The sequence below is a fragment of the Octodon degus genome, unplaced genomic scaffold, assembly GCF_000260255.1.
Source record: "Octodon degus isolate 3935 unplaced genomic scaffold, OctDeg1.0 scaffold00007, whole genome shotgun sequence".
Lineage (NCBI taxonomy): Eukaryota > Metazoa > Chordata > Mammalia > Rodentia > Octodontidae > Octodon > Octodon degus.
The window spans coordinates 26,200,458-26,227,089 of record NW_004524583.1 but is presented as its reverse complement, the minus strand read 5'-3'; the positions used below and the strand labels follow the sequence as shown (position 1 = coordinate 26,227,089).

At 44.4% G+C, this 26,632-nt stretch overlaps 1 protein-coding gene and 1 pseudogene across 1 annotated transcript in view; one reads left to right on the top strand and one right to left on the bottom strand.

Moving 5' to 3' along the window:
* Nucleotides 1–26,632, top strand: part of CUNH14orf37 (chromosome unknown C14orf37 homolog) — a 130,422-nt gene that overhangs the window by 46,911 nt on the left and 56,879 nt on the right. The window lies entirely within an intron of this gene.
* Nucleotides 5,608–6,380, bottom strand: LOC105743490 (annotated as a pseudogene).

Here is a 26,632-nt window from a genome sequence, read left to right as displayed (position 1 = left end):
AGTTCCACCAAAAAAAAAAAAAAAAAAAAAAAAAAAAAAAGGAAAAAAAAAAGTCCTGGCCTGGCGAAATAACTCAGCGGACTAAGCACCTTCTTAGGTAAATGCAGGGAGGGTGTTCTATCCCTGGCACATGCTGCGCTGGCCCCATCCCCAGGCATGCTGAGGCAGGAACCCAGTCCAGGCATGGTGGTGCACCCCTATAATCCCAGCGCTGGGGAGGCTGAAAGCAGGAGGATCACTATGAGTTCCAAGCTGCAGATCGAGACCCTGTACCAAATACATAAAAAGTCCTACTTATTATATTAACACTTTGTCTGCCTTATTCTTTCTCCCCCCTCACTACTGGGGGTCAAACCCAGGGCCTTTGCACCCAGCTATATCCCCAGCCTGTAGAAATATTTTTTTGAGACGAGGCCTCAGTACGCACTGAGGTGCCGGGGCTGGGCTCAGACTTGCCGCCCTCCTCCCCCAGTCTCCCGCAGCGCCGAGGCGAGGGCATGCGCCTCCACACCTGCTTTCATTCCTATTTTAAGTGGGTTATTTTCCGTACAGACTACCACCTCCATTTTTACAATGTGAATGGCATTCCAGAGCAAATGCTAAAACCCATGTAATTTTTTAAACGAACAGATTGAGGTGGGTAGTTGGGACTGACTCAGAATGCAGTGCGAACTCTTGGAATAGCTCGTGGTCTCATTTCCCGTGAGCTGTCAAGAGAGCGAACGCACACGACTTTCTAAGGCACAGAGAGCTGTAGATCGGTGTCGGGAAGCTCCCGCACTTGTGTTGTCAGTGCTGTCCCAGAGAGCTCAGTCCCGTGCACGGTCTCGCTGCAGAGAACTGTGCGTTGCCAGAGTACAGGAATGAGGCCCGGATTAGGACTAGGCGGCGCTGCCTGAGGCGTTGGTGCGAAGCGGGAGGCCGGCCCCTGTGCACACATGCAGAGTTCATTTTTCTGTTACCTCACGAGTTCATTTTTAAATGTATTGGCCAGAGCCTGTAAAGGGAGCATCCACTGCTACACATGGTGCTGTTTATCCTATTGCTATAATACTTCGTACAGTTATCTGCTTTAAAGCATAAAATCAGTACGACCACGGGTAAGCCAGTGTATCCATTGCAGGGTTTAAACATTTGCAGTGTACTCAATGCCTGGAGATTCTTTGCTGTCTTTGGTTTCTACACCCACTAAGGTGTCTTCAGTTATAGGAATAGAAACCTTAGCTTTACTTGGGTTAAAGAGCCACAACAAATGTTTTCTGTGGAAACAAGAAGTCTAGATGAAGCGCCTGGGTTTGGCTGTCACTGGGACTCGGGCTTTTTTCCGTCTTGCTGCTGGGCTGTCGTGGAGAGCCGACTTTGCCCAGTGGCTTCCTTGTAGTGGTGCTGACTGCTGGGATTCAAGGGCCACACCCGGCAGGAGCCACACTGGGCAGGAATTGTCACAGAAAGAAGGCAACCGTCTTTTCTTCTGCTTCTTTTGTCTTTTGTTTTTTTTCCGTAATTTTATTGAGAAATTGCAATGAGACAGTTTCAAACCAAATTGGTAGGACAGTTTCAATAATCAACACATTGTATACATTCTTCCTAGTGCTTAATTGCTGTATAAGATGCGGACTTGATATCCTATTTACAAACACCATTAGAACAAATCACTCTATTCATTAAGAGAATGTAACTATATATCTATCCTAACCATTTTGAATACACAGATACAAAATGGACATTCATCTGTATCCCCTTTTTTTGTTAAGTTCCATTATTTGAATATTATAGGTGTGTTAACTCAGCAAAATATTCTAAAATAGTCCAGTAGTCCATAATAGTATTGGGTCTTCCGCTTCACTGGCAATGTCAGAAATTGTTGACCTGAGTCCCCTACAGCTCGACATAACAGCATGGCTTTACTTCTTATTCTTCTGCTTCTTTTGTAAGAGAAAAAGAGCCTTTCTAGGAACCAAGCATTGGACTTTGTGTCGTCTCTCACTGATGAGATTGGGCCACACGCCCATTTCTCAGCCCTCAGTGGCAGGGCGCGTGGTCACGTGGTTTGTAGGATGGGTGAGATGGGGGCAATCTCCATGCCTGTCATAGATTTCTGTGTCTTTAGTTTTCTTCTCAAATCGTAGATACTTCTCTATAAGGAGTGATCAAAATATATGGTCAATGCTTTTTTTTTAGATTTTTTTTTACATTTATTTATTTATTGTGTGTGTGTGTGGCCAGCTCAGCCCACCAGGGGGCGGTGCTGCCTGGCATGTGGTGCTGGGGGATCGAACCGCGGTCCCTGTGCTTTGCTAAGCTTGTTCTAAGTAGGTGCTTTAGACCACTGAGCCATCTCACAAGCCCTGTCAATGCTTAAATTTTAAAAAATGTAATACAGTAAAAGATTCTTAGCGGAAAAAAGAGACATATAGTTAAAAAATACAGTGAATCTTTAATTTTTTAAGAATGTACTACAGTCATTTATCCCCTTCAAAACACTCTTTTCTTTGAACACACCTGTTCTATCCTGTTGTTCTTGCTGAGTACCCTTCCGGGGAAAGGCAGGCACATGGGAATGTATTGGTACGCCTTCATCTGCCACTCTCTTCACCACATCTGGCACTGCGTGTACCTTGGCTCGTCCCCAAAGTCAAAATGATCATGAAAGGTAATTATTGAATCAGTTCAGAACATCGAGGTAGCTTCTGAAGATGCTCATGCAAAAGGACTTCTAGAACTGTTTCAGAGAGTAGCATCAATAATGTGCGTGTGCTCCAAGCGTGGATGTGTGGAGTACGGGGATTTTGAGAGACACTAATGTTAATGTGTCTTTTACTGTAATACATTCTAAAAAATTAAAGATTCACTGTATTTTTTTTATTATACCTAGTATGTCTCTTCTTTCCTCTAAGAATCCTGTAACCAATTTTGAAAAACTAATGTCTTTACTGTTAATTTGTTTTGAGTTCATGAGCTCTGGATGACAGCTCGAGGGTGGTATTGTTTCAGTTTGTTTTGGTCCTCAGGAGGGGATCATTTAGACCACTTTAAAGTCCCGGATGTTCTAAAGAGATAAGGCTTCTAAAAACTTAGAAAAACTTAGTTCAGCTGTCTTCACTTTTTCGAAAGTCTTTGTGTCCCATTGGAATGAACACTTGACTGAGAAAACAGAATGCTTTCCTCTGGAATCTTAAAAGCCTGGTGACACCCTCAGCTAGTTGTTGAGGGCTGTGTGTAGCTCCAAGCAGGGACGGGCAGACATGCCTTGTATCTCAGCAGACCTTTGCCGAGCGCCTGCTAAGCGGTGCTGCATGTTATGGAAACTGTGAATGGCTGCATGTGACCCATGTCCTGAATCACCAGGGAGCAGAGAGTGACCCTGCAGATGAGAGCTCCATGGCCAAGCAGTGCCACAGCAGGAAGCTCAATGGCCTCTTGTGAGCAGGGTGGCCTCTGTGAGCCGCGACCTCGGGGGTGCCTTGCCAGATCCTGGAGTGTATATCACCCGTGCCTTGACACGGTGCCTACTTTCCTGTAGCAGTGCCTCCCTTTGTTTGTTTTTGTTTGTTTGTTTTGCTTTGTAAACAATAGAGCTTTATACAAATATGAAGTTATGTACTTTTCAAATTCCTACTCCAAAAGACACTTATCCAATTTATTTATTTAATTTTTAGCTTTTTTTTTTTTTGTACCAGGGATTAAACTCAGGACCCTGTGCTTGCCAGGCAAACTCTTACTCTACTGAGCCAGCTCCCTGGGCCCAACTTATTCAATTTAACAAAACATCTTTAAAATATTTTAACAATGTATAAATACATTCACAATGGGCTGGTGAGATGGCTCAGTGGTCTAAAGCACCTACTTAGAACAAGCTTAGCAAAGCACAGGGACCGCGGTTCAATCCCCCAGCACCACATGCCAGCCCACCCGCCCCCTGGTGGGCTGAGCTGGCCACACACACACATACACACATAAATAAATAAAAAATTAAAAAAAATAAATAAATACATTCACAATATAATCTGCTGATTAAGATTCCAACGAACTTTACAGTATCTGCAACAGAATTTATAGATGCCTACAATAGTTTGTAGATTAGTTTAGTTGCATGTTTTGGTTTAAGAAATACCACTAATAAAAAAAAAAGAAATACCATTAGTACAAACATGTAATTTACAATATTCCCGTTATAGCAGAAAAAACTAGATTCATAAAATAAAATGTCTTTTAGGTATTTATTATGCCAATATTCAAAAGATTATTCTCATTATTATTTTTTTGATTTTATTTTTATTTATTTATTTTATATATATTTATTTTTTATTGAGAAATAAATATGAATGAGACAGTTTCACAGCTGATTAATAGGACAGTTTTGATAGTTATTATTGTAAGAATAATATTTTTTTAGTAGTAAAAGATTTATTAGTCCAAGAATCACAGAAGAGGGTTCCAGGAATTTTCCAAAGCAGAAGTTCACTATCCTTTCCCTAAAATAAAACAGCAGCAATCCCTGGGTACACCTTAAACATAAACTATGAAGATTCTATTTAGATATTATTGGCCTCAAAAACAAAAACACAATTTTAAAAATTAGTCAACACTACTGGCCTGGATTTTACCTGCTTGCATATATTTCTAAATTAAGAAATTTAACCGTAAAGTCCATATTAACTTTCTTAGCTCATATAGAACCCAAAATACTCATTTTTATATGGAATCAAAAGTTACTTTTGAAGGCTGGCCAAGTAGCTCAGTGGATTATGCAGGGGCCAGGAGTTCAATCCCTGGGCTCCTGTGCTGGCCCTGCCACCTGGGCACGCTGAGATGGCGATTGAGACTGGGCGTGGTGGAGCTTGCCTGCGATTCCAGCACTTGGGAGGCTGTGAACAGGAGGGTCACTACAAGTCTGGTCTACACAGTGAGACCCTGTACACCCTGTAACCCTATCTGTTTTGTTGTTGTTGTTTTTTGTGGAACCGGGGATTGAACTCAGGCCCTTGCGCTTGCCAGGGAAGCGCTTATTCCACTGAGCCATCTCCCTGGCCTTGTAACCCTATCTTAAAAAAAAACAAACAAAAAACAAAAAAACCCAACTCCCCCAAAAAACCTTACTGTTGAAAATAATTTACAGCAATAATATGTAAGCACACAGAAATATGAAACAGACTAAGAATATCCTCCTGTGCTCTATGGATCAAAATGTAAAAATCTGTTACGTATCTAAACGAACACATTAATTTGGGATATGTTGCCATTACGTAGCTGTGCATACACATGTGTACTATAAAATATTGAAATGCGTCTGATGATACTATACTTTCTAACCCCAGAAAATAGAAAAAAATCTAAAAACAATATGAAACCTGTTTCATATTTTTTTTTTTTAATAAGGCTTTTAAGTAGAAAACAAACCCAACACTCCTTTTTTTTTTCTTTTTTTTTTTTCGGAACTGGGGATTGAACTCAGACACTTGTGCTTACCAGGCAAGCACTTATTCTGCTGAGCCATCTCCCCAACCCCATCCTCTTTGCAAAATGGATGGATCTGGAAACAGTTCAGAACCAAGCATCTCTTCATTTGTTCCCAGAGGTAACAGAACACTTAAGTTTTCTCTTTACTCAGGAATTCTGGCCATCTCCACTGTTTTGTCTTCAAAAACTGCTTTCCGAGATATGAGGTAGGCACGCTGGTTAAATTCTTCCTGCAGCCCACCTGATACCTGATGTAACCGTCCAGGTTGGCACCTTGCAGCACCACACCCGTGATAACCACCGCCCGCCACGTTACTCTGAAGAAGAAGAGAGCGCTGAAGGCCAGTGTCCCCCACAGGACTGGACAGGCAATAAGTCCTAGCCGAAATACTCTGGCTTCAGCCTCTGAAACGCTTTTGAGAAGTTGCCTTCCTGGAGTCAGGTACCCAGTGGCTCCTTCCATCCTCGTCAGTAGGATTCCACCAACGCAGGCCAACCATTAGTCTACCTGTGATATTCTTTTTTTTTTTTTTTTGAACTTTGGTTGCACACTTGTTTGTGCCGTAGAACCTCAGTACTTTTTTTTTTTTTTTTTCGGAACTTAGGATTGAACTCAGGCCCTTGTGATTACCAAGGAAGCACTTATTTCACTGAGCCATCTCCCCGGCCCCTATGATATTCTTTGTTGCCCCAAAGTCACATGATAACAAGAAGATAATGGTGACCATCCAGGCAATAAAGCTGCCACTGAGCAAGTCACATAGAAGATAGACTATAATTACACTCACTCGAAAGAACAAATGGAAAAATGATGCCACTAGATGTCTGATTTTGGATCTTTTAGGTCTGTTAGCTGTCTCTTCTTCTGCATCAAATAGTGCAACATCTTCAGCGCCATCATTGCTGTCCTGCTGCAGCATGGCGACCCTGCACCAACTCTACTCAATGCCTTCCTTTGGGTGGCAATGCTGTGTCTTCAGAAAGTGCTAGAAGAATACAGGACTGCTGTGTGGGTAGGATAACTCATTAGAGTGTCATTTATTGTGCTGTATCAAAGATTGATTTATCAGCTTCATTGGCTCATCATTTATAAGGTGAAAGGGCAAGGCCTGTGAGACAAGTGGGTTTGGGTTGGTAGGAAGTAGCAGGCGCTTTGGCCATTGCCCGGGGGGGTGGGCCTTCACAGAAGCTGGGCGCTTGGCCGGCGGGAAGTCGCACTCTCAGCCCGAAAACATTACACGTGCTTGCTATCTGCTCTTCCTTCTCCCCCTTATTCGTTTCAGACACTTAGCATATAGCTAAGACTGAGCACTTAAATATAGTGCAACACACTCTGACAGCTAGAAAGAGCCTTGCCGAGGGCGGGGGGAGTGTGAGGTTTCGAGCAACTCCTTACTGCAACAAATGTCAGTGTATCTTGGTGTGTGGCTTAAAAGGTTGTTCAGGAAGCTGCCGGGCCTAAAGTAATTAAATGTGTGTGGAATGAGAACGAGAAAGAAACTTCTGTCCAGTGTAACTAGGACAACGAGCGACGGCACATTCCCCAAAGCCCCCAGAGCAGGGTTCTCAGTCGGGGTTGTACGTGTGCTCCTAGATAGCTACAGAGAGCCGGCGCCAACCTGGAGAGGAGAAATGTCCTAGCTGAATCTCGGTCTTTCCTCCTGGGGGAGGCAACTTCTGTTTATGTAGAAGGGTGGTACAAAAAGGATTTTAGAAGTTTTTGTGTGGATTACTAATGAAATACCCAGTAGTACTTGCATCGCTTTTGATGATTATCTGTGTTAGATTAGTGTGTCTTAAAAAGAAAAGACTCCGGCATTTTTCAGTCACAAAGACATCAAACTTAAAGTCAGTATTCAGGCTTTAATTTTTCCAGGTAGCCCATGGTGACAAGATAGATTCCTAAATGTGGGCTGGAGAGGTTTGTACCCAAACACCTGTGTCCCGGATGAGGAAGGTGGGCATCTCTCAGATGCCTGAGTATCTTTCCTCTTCTTGAGATTGTACCCGTTGGGATTCTGGATTAGATGGTGAGGCCCTCACTCTTTCTTTGGAAAGAACAGAACTGTTTTTGTGGGACAGGAGAAGCAGAGGGCTGGGGTGCAGATCCCTTCCATGCATATGAGATTCTCCGGTGCTAGAGTTTAGAGATGTGTTTCTCCCTGTGCATGGCCGCGAACATGCAAGGGGTTTTAGGTCTGCAGAGAGGGTGTTTTCTACATCCATGGTACTGTTTCTTCTTAGATCTTTCCCTTGCAGCTTTGGGTTCTTTGCAGACTAGTAATAGATGAATTCTGCAGGAGAAAATGTATCTGTATGCCTGTGGTCAAAGAATCAAGAAGCCTGGGATTTTAAATGCATTTATTTTGTGTTTTTCATCTATTTTTATCCCATTGTGTTGGAGCTATTTTTGTTACAAGTCTACATCTTCTTGTAACTGTGAAGTAGGTTATCAACTGGGTAAATGCACAAAAGTGAACAGACTTGTTTCCGTGCTCACTGGAGCTGTGCTCATGGGTGTGCTCTGAGGACTACAGATACAGAGATGGTCAGATGCAGGCTTCAGAAAGAGGCCCGGCCCGGCCTGCAGAACACCAGCTGAGCGAATGTAACCGACTGTGTTTTATTTTACTGTGTCTGAGACTTTTGATGAGCAACTCTGGATTTTCACCATAATCCAGCTTTTTTTTTTCTTCTTTAATGTAGGCTTTGCTGAGGTGTTTGGAAAGAGGAAAGAATTGATAGTATGGATAATTTTATGGACTAGGCTAAGTTCTTTGAGAAGAGTGACAGTGATTTTTCTTACCTATCGGCAGAACTTTTTTTTTGTATTTTAGGGAATGATCTACAGGGTGTTCAGGGTCTCACTACTAAATCAGACTCGTAGTGATCCGCCTGTTTACAGCCTCCCAAGAGGTGGGATTATGGGATTACAGGTGCGCACCACCACGCCCAGTCTCAATTGCTGTCTCAGTGCGCCTCAGGGGCAGCATCAGCATGGCAGGCCCGGGGATCAAACCCCCAGCCCATGTGCCTGCTTGCAGGTGTTTTAATCTGCTGAGCTGTTTGGCCAGCCCTCAATTGGCAGGACTTGCTCATCAAAAATCCTGGGACTCACAGGCAGCGCTTGGTTGATGAACACAGACAAATTTTCCGTCGCCCAAGTCTGCTGGGAAAGCCCACAAATTCCTTTCTTCTTCCCCTAAATCTACTTTTTTTTTTTCATACCAGGGATCAAACTCAGGACCTTGCATTTGCCAGGCAAGCACTTACTCAACTGAGCTATCTCCCTGCCCCCCTAAATCTACTTTTGAGAAAATGCGCACAAAGTTAGCTCTGATTCTCAAATGCTGTTGACAGAAATTCATAAACTAGAGTTAGTAGAATGCTGCTGTGGAGCAGGGACAGCCATACCTACCTCTTTGCACAGTTTGATTGTCCAGAGTGTCTCCTAATTCCTCCAAGTGTGACTGGCAGGGAAGCTAGGCTTGCACGTTAATAACCCTCACACCAGCTGAGTCTTCTGACATCCAGGGTTGGCGGTTGAGGTACTGTGGTCATAGGTTCAATTTGATCTCCTAAACAGACTCTCCAGTTGGTCCTAGGATGCCAAAGCTGTTTTTAAATTCAAAGGGTCAACATTATAAAGGAAAACACGACACAGCAAAAGTGAAGGAGAAATTCAGTGTTAAAGCAAGGAAGCAGAGATTTGGATCAGATAGTTTGGGGACTCAGAAGTTGAAGGATAAGAACATTACTTCAGAATGTATTTATCTCCTCTCTACACTCTGGATGAGTGCAGAGACCTCTGTGATCTGTCTTCCTGCAGCGTTTGTCCCAGTTGCCATATCTGAGAACTATGCCTTAAATGAGCAGAGTTGCTTGCAATTCTTGCTGCCGCGTCTCCTCGCCATTCCTCTTTTTCCTGGGATGACCCCCCCTTCCTCTTCACCTGTCCACTCTCAAGTCTGGCTGAGCCTTCGCTGGGAGCCCTAAGTGGCACTGAGCCCCTCCCTTGAGAGGTTCCACTGGTTGGTATTTTCAGTGTTATGTGATTTCCATCCATCTCACGGTCTCATTTGCTCCTCTTTTTGGGAGCCTAATAGCATCTAGCACTGAACACCGAGTATCGATGATGCTTGAAAGGGGGTTGTCTTCCAGCTGGTAGCCAGTCTTGCCTGAGACATTCCAGCCCTGATCTGGGTGGGCTGCAGGTGCTTCCTTGCATTGATCCTGGGTGGCAACGTGTGTGTGTGTGTGTGTGTGTGTGTGTGTGTGTGTGGTGTGATGTTCATTTGGTTCATGGGAAGGGGCTAACTGATCCGCTAGGGAGGGATCTGAATCATGCTTAAGCTGACACAGAACCTGAGTGTTGTGTCACCGTGGAACTTGGCCTGACTTCAATTTTCTCCGGTTCTGATTACTGCGGGGCTCACACACCCAAGTGGTTTTGACATCTACCAAATCTTTAGTGATCAACCAATCATATCAAGACCTTTGCATTAGAAATCGTGGACAGTATTTTGAGGCTGGTGTTCTCCAGAATATGATTGAACATCTTAGAATTTTTGTTCTCTTTTAGAACAAACACGAAACACTTCTACATTTTGAACAATTTGGCATGGAGCAGACATTGGAAATGTTGGTCAGCTCCCCTTGTTGCCTTGGTCTCTAAGGCAGGTGACAATCAGATCGTTTCATTCTTGTAGGGTGATGTAGCTGCTGAAAAGAGTCCCAGTAGTTAATTAGACAGCTTTGTAGAGACAAGGCCTTTAACTGCTCCTGCCAGAGCTCGGAGACAGCCATAGCCCCGTCCAGGTGGGTGTGAGACATTTATTAACTCAGATTATTCCTGCCTCTGCCTCTTGATTTCCTCATCAGAGAAAACACAACTGTCTTTTTGTGTCTTATTACAACAAAATTACAGTTGTAAGACCATTTTAAAAGTGCTTAAGTCCTAGTTTGTGAAATTTTCTTTCTATGTCTTTAATGTTCCATCAGAGGTCCTGAGTATTGGTTCTTGTATCAGAGATTCCCTAAAGATAACTTTGGATCTGTTGATTAGGAAAACCCTTTTTTTTTTTTTGCACCAGGAATTGAATTCAGGACCTTGTTCTTGCCAGGCAGGTGCTTATGCCACCATGATTAGGAAAATCTTTTGAGGAGATCTACCAAATGTCTCAGCTCCAAAATATTCATCTTGAGTTAATATTTTGCTGATACTTCCCAGAGATTGAAGCCTCTGTTCATATATTTCTAATTAAATGATACTGAAGAAGAAAGTAGGGGGAGGGAATCTCATTTTTCCTTTAGGAATGCATTTCTGAAAATTCAGCAGTCACTTTTCTTTTAGAGAGCTACAAAAGGAGTCTTGGAGGTAAGCCAGAAAATAATCTTTCATCAACTACAGTTAATAAAAACCTTAACATGGTCACGTTGCATCTGAGAACAATGCTGTGAGTTAATTTCTTTGTAATCAGGTTGCACTTATAGGACCAGCTGGGGGATTATTACAATGTGAAAAGATGTAGGAGGCTCTTCTGGTAATTAAACAATAGATATTAAGAGAACTGGGAACATTTTTTAGAGAGGAAGAAGTGGAATATAAATAATTATCTTTGAAAACACACAGAGAAACACAAACAAATATGATGCCCCAGAGTTTCCCATTGTGTTAAGAAAAATGAAAAAAATAATGAAGCCGTGACCTTATCTCTCGATTTGTGCTCCATGATGCTAGTTGAGGTGATTGCCTTAACAGAAGGCTGTGGGCCCACTATATTAAGAATGGGGAGAGATATTGCTGGCGAGATAGTTTAGTGGATTAAAGTGCCTGCTTTGACGAGCTTAGGCAAGGACAGGGACCGCAGTTCCATCCCTGGCACCACATGTCGTGTCAGCCCTGCCCGCAGGGTGGGCTGAGCCAGTCACAGAGTCAGGTGGGCATAGTGGCGCATGTCTCTAATCCCAGCACTGGGGAGGCTGAAAAACAGGAGGATCAGTATGAGTCCGAGCTCCGTAGTGAGACCCTGTAACAACCAAACACATTAAACAATAAATAAATAAAAAGAATTGGAAAGGAGTCCCCCATATTTTATTTGGTTTAGTTAATTGGGATCAGAGAGTTTTTTGGTTTGTGATTTAGAACATAGCGCAATTAAGTGATTGTCCTGTCTCATATAAACACCATGTGAAGGGTTGCGACGGCTCCGAGGCTAAGTGTGGGGATCCAGTGAAACTGGTCAGCCAGCTAACTTGTTAGCTTCATCTCAGCATTTGAAAAGTAGTAACAGGTTCAGCTTTTTCAGAACCTGGCATAAAATATAAGTCTGTGGTCAAGAAAGGGTCTCCATTCACCATTCATGTGAATATTCTTAATAACTTGCGGGCCCACACATTGTCAAGACCCGGAGAGGGAGCCTAAAATGAGGGAGTGTTCACAACTAAGGAGATTTTGTTTTAGATTTACACCTGCCACCTTGTAAGCTCTCCTGCAGAGTTGAAATCTTTCTGAAATGTTGGGCTTTGAATTTGTAAGCTGCTTCTCTTGAAAGAGGAGAGCCATTGTTTGGAATGATGCAGATTTGACCGTTCACACCAATCCTTGCATGCAAATTCCCCAAGTAATATCAGTGGCTTTTGGCTACAGAAGATTTGATGTGAGGTCAGCCCTAGGCATCCGGAATACTCCACCTGGGTTTGCTTACTGAAGGCCCGATAAGGTACCGCACATCCCACAGGAGCTGGGGAGGCTGAGCCTGGCCCCTTGAGGAGCAGATGGGTGGTGGGGACCTTGGACACGAACACAAGGTGGGCAGTGTTTGCCACCTAGGCTTGACTACTCAGGCCTGAACCTTGGAAACCATCTGGGGTTAAAGACACTTATTTAGAGGGGTGGGGGAGTTCTGAAGTGAGGAAGTTCGATTTCAGTGCAGTCTCGTAGCCTTCTTTCTGCCTCTCTCTTTTCTTTTGTATTTTAAGAAAGGGTCTATTTTAAGGAACTGCTCAGGGTCTCACTACTAGATCTGACTTGTAGTGATCTGCCTGTTTACAGCCTCCCAAGAGCCGCAATTACAGGCACACGACGCCACGCCCAGTCTCAGTTGCCATCTCAGCACGCCCCAGAGGTGGGGCCCGCACGGCAGGCCCAGGGGTTGAACCCCAGGCCTCTGTGTCTACTTACAGCACTTGAATCCACTGAGCTATTTGGCCAGCCCTTCCCTCTCTTCATCTGTACTTTGGGTTCTTCATTTGTGTCCCAGGCAGGTCTGCCTGGACTCCCCGGTACCTACAGGCACCTCGTTCTTACCGGTTCTTCTCACTGCATCTGAACCCTTTCCCTTCACGGTCTTGGCTTAGTGACTTTTGTGGGATCATAAATCATGGTGGAAAGTAAATTCTAAAGTAAGAGGTAATCATGAAGCTCATACAGATACAAAATGAACACATATCACAAATTTTATCCTACTCATTGATTAAGGAATCAGGATCACAGTTAGTTTCAAGGACACTCCAAGCGACCATGGATTTAGGTGGTGTCAAGAACCACTGAATGGGGTTGGGGAGATAGCTCAGTAGAGTAAGCCTGGCCCATGCAAGGGTCTAAGTTCAATCCCCAGTTCTGCCAAAACAAACAAACAAACAAAAAACAACAACAAACAAAAAAACCAAAACGAAACAAAAACCTACTGAAGCCAAGTGTGGTGGCACATGCCTGCAATACCAGCACTTGCGGGGGTTGGGTTATGGGCGGATCGCTGTGAGTTCAAGGCCAGCCTAGCCTACACGGTGAGACACTGTCTCAAAAAGCAAGACAAACAAACAAAAGAGTCATTGAAATTAATTTAGAGATGGTGCAAGACTGACTTTTTTCCCAGGGGCAGGGGCTGTCTCTGCACTGGACACGTACTCTGCTGGTCTAGAGAACTACTTGTGTTGCTGTCAGTTACCTACAAGTGTAAAGTAGTTCCAAAGGAATCAGTGAACGACACAGAGCCCAGATGGGGGTAGCGGGTTCCCAGAGACTCCAGTGCTCCAGTGCAAGAACAGCCAATCATCTCTTTATCCCAAAGTGAAGATTTTTTCCCTTACGTTCCAAGGCAAGAATACTTAATTTGTTTGAAAGCACTTGTACTGTGAAAGCCTAGCTTGGTAACTAAAGAGCTGAGCGGTGCTGTTTGGATAAGTGGGCATGTTTCTGTCAGGGAATATGAGCTGCTGTAGCCAGTAGCTGCAGTCTTCACCAGATAGTAGATTTATTTCTTGCCTTCTTCACAGTCCACCATCCCTTATTTGTCCTTCCTTAGTGTCTCCACTTTTTTCTTGGGTCTATGCAACCTTGGTAGTTTGTCTGTACCCTATTGGAAACAAAAAGGAGAAAAGCATGAGGTAAGGGCATTCTTCTGGAGCAAAAGTCCAGGTTTTTGTGTCCTTAAAATCTACATTTCTGTGGGTGCTTCTTCTATTTAGCCTTTTATTTATTTTTATTTTTCTCGATGAATAAGTTTATTGATCTTTATCTGAAAAATCTTCATAGAAATTTGGTTTAACTCTCAGCAGCCTGCTCCTTAGCTCTGAGGAAGCTTGCCTTCTTTTGAGCTACCTGATCTTTCTTCTGGGCAAGGGACATTTTGGGATGGTTCTACCTCTTCTTTTTAACTTCTCTCTTGAGCTTCTTTTTATAGACTGGATTCTCTCATATAGCAGCATGAGCTTCAGAACCAGGGATTGAACTCAGGCCCTTGTGCTTGCCAGGCAAACACTTATTCTACTGAGCTCTCTCCCCAGTCCCAGCTTGGTGAATTCTGAGCATTTTCGGGCTCTTTGCCCTGGTGCACTTCTTGAAAGAAACAGACCCCAAGGAGAGTGGTACTCATTTAGCTGCTTGTAGGTTGATTAGGTCAGGAATGATGACCAAAACATTGTGCAGTAGGCTGTGTGTGGAATGAAGAAGCCCACACGAGGCCTTAAAGGGTAGGTGGAGGGAGAAGGAGGCATTGTAGGAGGGAGCCGGGCAAGCTCAAGTGCCATTTATACTTTGGGAGTTTCCATGAAGATGATATTTGAGAAAAAGACTATATTTTATACCTTCAAAAATAAATTTCAAAGTAGTATGTTCTTGGGAAAGTGAAAGCCAACCTGCAGATAGGTCCTGACTCCTGTTACCTTGACTTAAGATTTTTTGATCGTGCCATTCAGGGGGAGCCCTGGAAGTTTGAATTTGATCCTTTTCTTGTCCGGTATGATATGTGGTACAGTTCTCTCTCGGGAAGCTGGGTAAGGACCTCAACCACAGCTTCCTGTCAGCTCCACAATCAGCGATCACACAGGGTGCCGCTGCCACCGTACTGTGCGCTGTGTCACTAAGCTAGGGTGTTTGGTAGGATAGGGGACTCCAAGCATTTTCAGCTCAAGTAGTTCAGGGTGGGGTACTGAGACATAACCCGACTGCAAGCTGCGGAACACCTATATTTCAAAATCTAGCCCAGATTTTGAAAGAACTTTGTGGATTCCTCCTTCTGTTTCCAGCGTATCAGTGGTCTGTCTAATATGTAATTGACTACTTAGTTTAACAGGTTTGTGTGAGGAGATTTGGAATGGTTGGTTGTCTTGGAGGTGACAAGATAACTGGCTGGATTTTTTCACTGTTCAGCTATTCCTCGTGTAATCTCTAGGTAAGGCTGCTGACTGTTTCCTACCTTTTAGGCTCTCAGATTTTCCCTTTCTCCCAGGTTAATGATACACTTTAGTTTCTGGAGTATGTAGGATAAGGACAGGAGCTGCCCGGAGTGCATCCCTTATTCCAGTACAGCAGATGCACTATCAAAGATGGTGGGAGGGGCGCCTGCACCTCAGCGACAGCGCGTGGTCCTGCAGGCTGAGGCCACGAGGAAGGCCTTAGGTGTGGGGGCAGACAGGGAGGACCAGCAGGGGCGTGTCTGTCCTAGGGCTTGGTGTGGGAGACAGTCCTGTCAGAATTCAGGTCATCAACTGAGTGTAGGGGCCCATGTCATGCCAGGGGACACAGGCAGCTCTGACAGGGACACCAGTGACAGCTCCTTATAGCTTTGCAGTGATGGTGGCTTAGATTTCTGAAGATCAGTGAGACGAGTGGAGCTGTGAATCTAATCCAGGCAGGCCTGCCAGCTGAGCTGTAGAAGGCAGTGTCTGTATTATCTTAGAGCCAGAGAGGTAGTTCAGCAAAGCAAGCAACAGAGCCAAGAGAAGAGGACTCTCTTGGTCTATAATCTCTAAGTTACGTCACAGCCTACAATTGGTAGTTGTCCACAGATCTACAATCTGTGGATTTTGGTTCTGATAGAACAGTCTGACTGTATACAAATAGACCTGCTGCAAAAACAAAGGGTAGAATTGTAATTAGCAATGTGGGTTCAGAAGGAAGTGGCCAAAACACTGGGGGAGGTGGAAGGCCCCTTAACTAGGCCAGGACAGTGCCTGCAGCGAGCCTGGCCCAGCAGCTGGAGCCCTGGGTTCCGGCATGATGTGACTGACCCCCTCAGGTAATTCTTCTGGAGCAAAAGTCCAGGTTTTTGTGTCCTTAAAATCTACATTTCTGTGGGTGCTTCTTCTATTTAGCCTTTTATTTATTTTTATTTTTCTCGATGAATAAGTTTATTGATCTTTATCTGAAAAATCTTCATAGAAATTTGGTTTAACTCTCAGCAGCCTGCTCCTTAGCTCTGAGGAAGCTTGCCTTCTTTTGAGCTACCTGATCTTTCTTCTGGGCAAGGGACATTTTGGGATGGTTCTACCTCTTCTTTTTAACTTCTCTCTTGAGCTTCTTTTTATAGACTGGATTCTCTCATATAGCAGCATGAGCTTTCTTATAAATCTCCTCCATCATGTCTGGAGTTATATTGTTCCTTTCTTTCTTTCTTTCTTTCTTTCTTTCTTTCTTTCTTTCTTTCTTTCTTTCTTTCTTTCTTTCTTTCTTTCTCATTGTTCTTTATGTACTGAGAGAACTGTTTCGTGTAAGCATCTTCATCTTCCATTAAGTAATGCATATAATCTGCAACATTCTGACCCATGATGTGCTTCCGATGTACTTTTTTTTTTTTTTTGCAGAACTGGGGATTGAACTCAGGTCCTTGCGCTTGCCAGGGAAGTGCTTATTCTACTGAGCCATCTCCCTAGCCCCCTGATGTACTTCTGTATTGAACTTTCAGAATCCTAACCAGGGAATGTTTGGTACTGTGGGGGATAAACAAGCCTCTATCCACAGCACCTTTTAGGGCACAAAAAACTTTATCACCAGTTGTAGTTCTGGCGAGGCCTGCAGCCAAGTAGCAGGTGAAGGCTCCGGGTTTGCCATCGATGCTGTCCACATTGTATTCATCTCTGGTCACCTCCACCTGGCCTTCGTAGATCTTATCCATGTCAAGCCTATTGAGAAGCCTGCAGGACAGCAGCAGGCCAGTACAATACGCTGCAGCATAACTTGTTAGGCCAAGTATTTTGGTAGTTCATGTGCATATGCCGCACAGACCATCATATCCCCTTCAATACGGGCATAAGCAATCTGACAAATGATATCTCTGTTAGTTACACGAACTATCATCCTGTATTTAGGTGTGGTGTACTTATTTTTGTCCTGTATTACCAAGTGTTTCCTAGCATAGTAATCAGTTTTGTCCTCTTATTGTCTTCTAACCCTCCCTTGGTATCTCTTAAAGTAGGCCTTATTCTTACACAACTCACCCTGTGTAATCCAGACCCGCATCCGCGGCCCTACACAGCCTGCAGATAGCCTTTTAAATATTGTGCTTCTTGGTTCATCAAAGGAGATGCCAACGAAATAAACCTCCTCAGTGGTTCAGGTTCCAGGTAACGCTGCTCTGGTATTCTCCTACTGGCCTTTAACATTGAGACAAACAAGGAAGAGTGTCCTCATTTTAGTGGGAAAACTGAGACCCAGGGTTGTTTGTGACTTGTTCCAAGGGCAGAGCCAGCAGGCAGAATCACTAGGCCTGCAGCTTTCCTGTGTTCTCCTTTTCTAACGTCCTTTCCTTTTGATCAGGGCAGACACAGAATCCATTGAGCTCAGCCCAGTCATCTCACATGTCTTCCCAGCATAGGTTGGATGATGTGTCCGTGCGTGAAGGTAGATTGTAGCTACAGGGTTTTCTTCTCCTGATGAGGAAAGGAAGTCCGTTTGTTTTAATTAAGTGAAGAGCTGAGTGAAGGTAACGGGATGGCGTGTTAAGATCACACTGCTTTGGTGATCAGAGGCACTGACACGAATATGCACACGCGGTAGGTATCTGGGGGAGCGTGGCTTGACAGAGGACGGCGGCTTGGGGTGCGTGTCACCATGATCACAGCCAGTGCCTCCATGAGCCAGGAGATTGCCCGAGTGGTGCGGCTGATGTGCAGTGACCTTGTATGTGGTGTTGGGGATCAAAGCCAGGGCCTCACGTGCGGTAGGAGGTGCGTCACTGAGCTGCACCCAACTCCAGAGTGATTTCTTTTTCTTTTCTTTTTAAAATGAATTAAGCTATTTACTTGGTACAGGGTCTCGCTATGCATCTCAGACTCGTAGTGATCCTCCTGTCTCGGCCACCCTAGTGCTGGGATTATAGGCGTGTACCATTATGCCCAGTTTTGGTGGCCTACACGGTGCACCTGTGGTTCTGGGGCTGGCACAGCATGCAGTAGCAGGGATTGAACCAGGGTCCTTGCACTTGCCAGGCAGGTGCTTAGACTGCAGAGCTATCTCTCCAGTCCTGATTTCTTTTTTCAAAAGAGTTTTATTTGCTTGTTTACAATTTTTCCTGTGGTACTGGGGACTGAACCTAAGGCATCATGCATAAGCCCCAGCCCCAGCCCCAGCTGCAGCCCCATAGTGACTTAAGTCAACAACAGTTAGAAAATATCAATGCTAGCAGGTGCAGGGGCCAGGGGTTCCATCCGCAGGCCTGCCGTGCCGGCCCCACCCCCAGGGCACACCGAGACAGCAATTGAGACTGGGCGTGGCAGTGCGCGCCTATAATCCCAGCTCTTGGGAGGCTGTAAACAGGCGGATCACTAAGTCCGATCTAGTAGTGAGACCCCTGAACACCCTGTAGACCCTTCTCTAAAATACAAAAAAAGAAAAGAACAGTGTGTCACATCTGCAAAATAGCCTGAGGATGTTTCTTTGTGCTAGTCTGGCTTTCCTGTTCTTTTTTTTTTTTCCCCTCCTCTCCTCACTTATTTAGTTTGGATTTGCCACATGTTTATGGGGCACATTCTCAAAGAGGTGGGACTTTTACAAGCCTAAACATAGACATCAAGGTGGCATGCAGATAGAGGGGGGCTGCATTAGCGATGTTTTTTCCAAGGTGGCAAACTGATGGGACAGTCACACCCCATCCTCAGCCACGGGGCTCTGAGGAGGGAGGCTGCAGGCAAGAGGTGCTACTTTGTGTCTAATTAGTTGCTGGGTGTGTAATGAAACGAGCAGGGAAGGCTTCTTTCTATACAATAGAGGTAACTAGAGACTCAAGGGTGACAGCTGGCATCATTTAAAATAAGCAAATGAAAAAAAAAGAACTTCCTCCAATTGAGCAGCAGGTGTCGCTGCAGTCAACTAGAATCCCTATTGTACAGCTTCCCTCTGATGAACGTGATCATTAAGTAGACCTCAAATATACCAATAAACTTAACTTTAAAAAGCTGAGGAAAGTGCGCAGATGAAAAAGGCAAGAAGCACTAGAAGCTTAGCATTAACCGGGCACCTGGAGTTTCTCTACTACAAACTCAAGTCCTTCACTTCATACGATAACATATGTCTTCAGAAAAACAAGTCTCTGGGGGCGGGGAGCCGTTTCCTGCTAACCATTCCATTCCTTACCGAACAAATAATTGCTGGACGTCTGACAGCAAGTAAGGTGCTTGACGGACCGTGGGGTGGCTGGGGTAACCAGCGCAAGCGCGGGTTTTGGAGTTCACTGTTGGATAGGAGATATGAAATCTTAGACCCAAGGCTGGGCTTGGGGTCAGTTCTAGAGTGCTTGCCTACTATGGGAGACCCTGGGGTGGGGTCAGCCCTTAGTAACACACACACACACACGCACGCACACACGCACGCACGCACGCACACCTACACACACCCACAGATGTATGTATGTACCAGATAACACCCTCAATGAAGTAACTATGGTACAAACATTGGTGCAATCAGGGGGACAATAGAAAGTAACGGGCCCTGGCTGAGTGGAGGACGGGGAGGATCCTGAGAAGGTGCCCGTGATAGTGATGCATCGAGGCGCAGGCTGGGAAAGCAAGGTCCACATCCTTCTCTCCACTTCAGGGCCCCAGAGGCCCTCCTTAAAGCACAACTGAGCTCCCCCGACATCAACCCTGTTGGACTGTGTAAACACTACCCTGTTCCTGATTTTATGTAGGTAATTTAAAGAAACTAAACAATTAATCCTGATTCATATTACCGTCATTATCTCTTTCCTGAGAGAAAATGAAAACTGCTCCCTCTCTTTTATACGTGAGAAGCTGACAAGTACTCTTGACTACTTTATTGGTGTACGATATGCGGAAGATAAAGCTGCGTGTGAAGCAGCCTGTCCTGCCCTTGCTTTTGTGTTCATTCCTCCCCTGGGTGTGTGGATTAAAGCAAAGCTTCGGGTTCCCTGAGGGAGTTGAGGGCCACGAATGCGCCTGAGAGCCAGCCAGGCAGAAGTTAGAAGACCTGGCCGGCGGAAGGACCGCCCTTGCCATTCAGTCCTGGACATTCCCTGCAGATAATAAAGGAATAAATATTGATAAGAAACGTGAGCTTAGTATTTTCTGTGCTTCCCATGACTCATTAATCATATGTTGAAGGCCTGAATTCAATTTATTAAGAGTCTCAAATGTTGATTTTTGGATGGCTAACAAGCTAGGAAATCTGAATGCCTCGTTTTTTAGGAGGTCAAAGCTTTGTTGTTTAAAGACAGCAGAACTATGTTCTAATGAATGAGCAACAACTGCTTGCTTTTTTGTAGCTAAGACACCGGAGAAGTAAGCTCCTTATTATTTTTGCTACTATTACCTTATTTTTTAGTTAACTCTGGGGTCTGAACTTTATTTAATTCATTCAAATATGCTTATCACACTACAAAACAATGGCCTCAAAGCTAATATGAGCTTTCCAACCATATTCCTTAGTGTAAAGAGAATAAATATTCACCTATTCCAGGTTATAAATAAATTACCCAAAGCAACATATTTGGAGCACGGACAGGCTTCACTGCTAGTTTCCCTTAATTTATGGACCTTTCTCCTCTATGTTTTTCAATGTTCAGAAAGCTGAAATTGCTCACTGTGTTATGGGTCGCTCAGAATAGGAACCAGGTCAGCCAGGTTGGAATTTAGAAAGTGGTTTATTACTGAGCTCAGGACCCCCCCACCCCCCCATCTGCTCTCACGCAGGAGAGGACCAAAAGGCGGCCTGCTCAGGAAGCAGGGAGGGGTTTTAAACCCTGGAACCACATTGAGTTTGATAAACAAATTTATTATCTGACACAGAATAAAGCTTTTAGAATCATTGTGACCACTAGTCAAACTAGATTTCCTGAGGCTTTCGTTTCAGTTCCTGGTTAATTTGTACCTGAGTACCTGCAGGCAGCCTTGCATAGCCTGGAGGTTACAAGAAGTTAAAACCCCTTTAGTTTCCTTTCTCGAAGTCATCTCTGTAATCTAACTTTGTTTACAGGGACTGGTGAAGTAGGAGTTTTATCTAGCAAACTATAGTAAGAGCTACTATTTACTGAACAATCTAAAAGGATGGGTGAGTGTGCATTTATAATAGAAAGCACAAGATTTACATTTATAGCCTAAAACGTGAGTTAACCCATTACAACTGTTGTTCTAATTTGTTTTGGGGGATTTAAAAATGTTTTTTGTCTTGCCCTGCAGCTTAAGCTAAACTCTCTATGCAGCCAAGGCTGGCCTGGAATTTGTGATCCTCCTGTCTCAGCCTCCTGAGTGCCGGGATTGCAGGCATATGCCACCAAATCTGGTGTTATATCTTGTATCTAGATGTTCCCCGGGGGGGCCGGGAAGATGGCTCAGTGGAGTAAGCGCTTCCCTGGCAAGCACAAGGGCTTGAATTCAATCCCCAGTTCTGCTAAAAGAACAAAAAACAAAATAAAACAAAAAACATCACAGATGTTCCCCCAAAGCCTCATGTGTGCTCCTAAATGGGGCTTATAGGAGGTAGTTGTATCATGGGACTAGGATACGGGGACTAATACTACATTAGTCCACTGGTTGATCAGCTGTATTCTGGGTGTGGAGAGTGGGACAACCCACCCTGGATAGAATAAAAGGCTTGTACCCTGGATAGAAAAAAAAGAGGAAGGCTCACTGCCACCGCCTTTCTGCTTGTGCTGTCACGGATTGTTTCTCCCCCGTGATTTGTCCTCCCCTGCCTTGCCGCTCTGCCTTGCAGCCAGCGGACCACGGACTGAAACCTTTACAAACTGTTAGCTGAAATAAATCTTCCCTTTTTTAACTTGTGAGTGTTGGGTACATTATTCCAGCAACAAAAAAAGTAGATAACACCCCAAGTTTGTTTACATTCCTAAAAAGAATCATTGTGATATAGTGGAAGAAACCCCTGGGGAGGGGATCTTACAGCTCTGGCTTTGTTGCCGACTGTGCCGTGGTTCTGAGTAACTCTTTAACACTTAGAGCCTTGAGTGCTTCTCATCTATGTAGAAAGGCATCGTGGACTGATCTGTCGGCATCCAGGCACCCCTTACATTTTTCTCCGTGCTTCTCTCCAGTTCCACCATGGACCCATATTCCTTTCTGACTCACGTACCACCTGTGATCTATGTCTGTCCTTTCAACTTTTTCCTCTCGGAGCCCATGAGAACACCCAGTCATTTCAGAGCATTCGTTGTCTAGCTTAGAATTCCTTTAATTGCTCCTAGTCTCACTGTGTTCCCACACCCTGCCAGCAGTAAGGTTCCACTCCCGTGTCTCCTAGGAGACTGTGGGACTTACCCCTCTTTGTTCTCCGTTTGCATCATGTCCTACGTGAACTGTCACCGGAGCATCTTTATGGAGCTCCTTTCTTGTAGCCTTTTCCACTTTCTGTCTGTTCTGCACTCTGGCCTCAGAGACACCTTTCGGAAACACAAACGTGATTACGTGTACCAGCCAGCAGCACCTCCACTGAGCCAGTATCCCTGGTGGGAGACAGTGTCCTGCTGAATTTGGGGATACTAATCAATTCGATTAACTCAGCACGGGGCCATTTAAGCGAAAACTCTGTTGTCCACTTCCTTTGCTTACAGGACCAAATGAGTTTCTTTGCTTGGCTCTGAAGCTGTGCCCTTTTTGGCTTCATATCTACCTTTGTACATGTTTTACCCTCTGCCATCTCTCCTGCTGCCTGTGTGCTTATTGTCCCCACCACCCTGAGCTCATCTCCACCTGACGATGTGGTGTTTCTTCATGTTTTAAAGACTTGACACAGTCATGGCTCTGTTTGGATTTCCTCCTCCCACTTCTTTCTTGTCTGTCTGTGGAATGCCCACTCGTTCTTCTCCATCTGATGCAAATGTCATCTACTTTGGGGATTCTGAGGAACTGATTACTTGGTTACTGTGTTGTATGTGTTAATATTCTCCTTACTCATCCTTGTGTTTCCTGTGACCTACTGTATCAGATAGCACATTTTAGGGGGTGAAAAAGTGGTTGTTGATGACTGTAGAATACAAGGATGAACAGGTGCCGCACACAGGTATGGAAGGACGTGGGTGGAGGTGTTGGTAATTGTGGAAAGAACTTGGTTACAACTGGCTTGTGTATCTTCCGGGTAGTCGCTGGTATCTTAAGGTAGAGCCTAGACTGATAACTAGGGGATATTTGGGCTGGGATCTTTAGAATTCTCTTTAAGATGTAAGAATCGATAACTTTATTTTGGCTATATCATTTTATTTATTTTTATTTATTTTTGTTTATTTGTGTGTGTGTGTGTGTGTGTTTGGCCAGCTCAGCCCACCAGGGGGCGGGGCTGGCTGGCATGTGGTGCTGGGGGATTGAACCGCGGTCCCTGTGCTTTGCTAAGCTTGTTCTAAGTAGGTGCTTTAGACCACTGAGCCATCTCACCAGCCCCCTTGCTATATCATTTTAAATCAAAGAGTTCGAACACTTTCTCTGTGAAGCTTTTGCCTGCTGTCTGTGAAAGAAGGAATGATTGCTCAATATAACTTGCCACTGTCTCTTTTCTTAGTTCTACGGAATCCACTTCTGTGTCCCTTATTAACAAATCATTAGGCTCATTCCCAAATGAATTGGCTGTCAGCTAGACATCATTAAGGCTAGTGAAATGTCTTTGTTTCAGCTAAGCAAGGCAAATATGGTGTACTGTCATCATGGAGATGAGGCATTCTGGGAAGCAAAGAGGATCCTCCTTCAAGCCTGCAACATGCCTCAGGTGTAGGCACCCACTTCAGTCAGCAGGTAGTAGCTGCTATGTGAAGCTTAAGATGGTGTTATGGTTTGTGTCTAGGTGTCCCCCGAAAGCCTCATGCAGTCTTGGGGTGGCTTCTGGAATTTGTGATTGATTACTGTGGGTGTGGTTGCTGCACCTGCCCCAGGGCAGGTAATTTGCATTACAACATTAGGTGGGAAGAGAAGCCAGCTGCTTGAGCTGCTGCTACCCCTCCCTTGTGCTCTTGCTCTTTGCCGCTGCCATGAAAGGTTGCCCTCTGCTATGTGCTGCTCTGCCTTGGAGCCAGCTGAGTGTGGACTGAAACCTCCAGTAACTGTGAGCTAAATAAACCTTTCCTTCCTTCATTTTGAGTGTCGGGTATTTGTCCCAGCAATGAGAGAAGAGTAACTAAGACAGATGGGAACATTGACGATGCTTCCTTTAATGCAAAGCCATCGGCCACCAAAGCTTGTTTGTGTGAGTGTGCACACGCACATGTATGTGTGATTTAAGTGGAAATCCACTCATAGTTTCCAAGTATGAAAAGTTGACTTTTACAAATAAACTTGCAGGTAGCCATTTTCAGGGATGTGAATCATAAAAAGAGCTAAAAACTTTGGTAAGATCATTTGTTTCAGTCTCTGCTTCCTATTCCTGCTGCTTCTTAGTCTCTTAGGCACCTTTATCACATACATTATCATCCTGAACAGAAAAAACATTCAGGCCATGAAAATAATATTTTGATGGTTTACCACTTTTTAGGATCCAGAAAAAGAAAAATGTTGTTCTCTTTCACCTGTATTTTTCTTTTCCTTGTAGCTTTATATTCCCCTGGGATTTTATTTATTTATTTTATTTTGTTTTAATAGTACATGTTTGCTATACACAACAATCACATTCATCATAGGAAATTTGTTCCTTTATGTAATATTTAATTCTTTTTTTCTTTTTTCCCTTTATGTATTTGGTACAGGATCTCACCAGGCAGCTTGGATTCATAGTGATCCTCCTGTTTTAAGCCTCCCCAGCGCTGGGATTACAGGCATGCACCATCACACCCGGACTCAATTGCTGGCTCAGTGTGCCCTGGGGGTGGGGTCAGCACTGCACTTGGCACCTGGGATCGAGCCCTGGTCCCTGTGCTTACCACTATTCTCTCTCTCTCTCTCTCTCTCTCTCTCTCTCTCTCTCTCTGTCTCAAAAGTCTTACTCAAGATTTCTTTTGATGTGCTTTCATAGGATGATTGTGTTTATAGGCAGTGTCTTGATTCTTTCTAAAAGCGTTTGGTAGGTTGGCTAAATGGTGTGAGGCAGGGATTGGTATTAGTCAGTTTCCGCCATTCTTATTTGTTTACTCTGACTATGCAGCAGGAAAGAAAAAACAGAAAAGAAACAAGAAAACAACATATGTGATCCTGGCATTATGTCCAGGAATGGTTGGTTTGGCCTATGGCTCTGTCCATCACTGTGCAGAGCCTGGACTGTCACTTGGAGGCCAGAGACTGAGGGAGGCATTTTGCTTGGATGTCCCTGGGGTAGTTTTTTCAGCTTGTGCGGAAGGTCCTCCCAGGGCTGCTCAGGTCCTCCCTTTCTTGGTCCTCTCCCTTCTTTTCTAACCCCCCTCCTAGCCTCACCCATGGTCTTGTGAACTACCTGCTGAGTTCTGGCTTGCATTTCTTGGTCAAGAAGTCCTTTTCATAAAGGGAGAGGTTTTGCTTATTTGCACTCATCTCCTGCAGGTGTAGGACAAGACCCCTAGGTGAAGAGCCTCAGCAGAAGCTTTCAAAGAGAAGCATCTGCCTACACAAATTACCTTTCTATTGCATAACTTTGATGTATGGGGCTGCAAGACCACATCCTGTCAACATAAAACTGGAAGACACCACGCAGGTGAAAGGGGCAGTAGACCCTTCCCACCATGGTCCAGAAGTACTTGAAAAAGGTGGTACAGCTCACCTTCAGCCTCTCTGTCATAGGAAACACTTGGCCTTTTATTTTTCAATTTTTTCCTACTCATTTTTGTCCTAGTTCACTTAATATTCTTTCCATTTTGTGTCAGCACATTATAAATTATATCATAAATTAGTCAAGCAAAATCTGTTTACCTCAGGAGGCAAGCATACTTAGGTTTATTTGGGCTAGTACTTTCCTTTGATTTATTTTTATTTTTATTTATGTATTTGGTACAGGGGTTCACTATGTAGCTTGGACTCATAGTGATCCTCCTGTTTTCAGCCTCCCCAGTGCTGGGATGACAGGCGTGTGCCACCATGCCCTGGTCTTGGTGGCCGGATCCGTGTGTCCTGGGGTGGGGCCGTCATTGCTGCTGATGCTGGCGATTGAACCCTGGTCCCTGTGCTTGCCTAAGCAGGTGCTTAGTCTGCCGAGCTATCTCGCCAGTCCTTTTTCTTTGATTTTAGTGCAAATGACTTCCATATTTTTCTAAAATCATAGATACATGTTGAAATGATTGTATAATTTTAATGCTTGTGATGAATTTAATACCAGTGTAAAGTGGATTTTATGCCAATGGTAAATTTTATAATTAGTGACCTCCAGGAAATATGAACTTCAAGCAGGGAAGATAACTTAGTGTTCTAAGAGCCTGCCTGGCAAACTTAAGGACTCAGTGTCGATCCTTGTTACTGTATGCCGTGCTAGCCCCAGAACTCTGGGTGTATTGTGCTGGCCACTGAAACCAGGCATGGTGGCACATGCCTATAATCCCAG